This window comes from Penaeus monodon, chromosome 28 (assembly GCF_015228065.2).
Source record: "Penaeus monodon isolate SGIC_2016 chromosome 28, NSTDA_Pmon_1, whole genome shotgun sequence".
NCBI classification, from domain to species: Eukaryota; Metazoa; Arthropoda; class Malacostraca; order Decapoda; family Penaeidae; genus Penaeus; species Penaeus monodon.
In genome coordinates, this window is record NC_051413.1 from 10,120,280 (window position 1) to 10,120,556 (window position 277).

The following is a 277-nucleotide window of genomic DNA, read 5'->3' on the forward strand; positions in this document are numbered from 1 at the left end:
GAGAATACAACAACAAAATTAACAACGACAGAAAAAAAACGAACATAAAAATCATAACACGAGATTATGCACGCCAAAAATCGAATAAAATATCAAATTGATTCCTTAATGCGATTAAAAGGACACAAGAAGAATGGACGGTGAACGCTGGCTTACGTGAAGAGCCTGAAACGCGAGGCAAAGTTGGTTATGAAATGAAAAAGAAATAGAGTAAAAAGATTAACACTGACGAATGAAAGGGAAGAGAAGACACACACTCACATATAGATAGATAGAT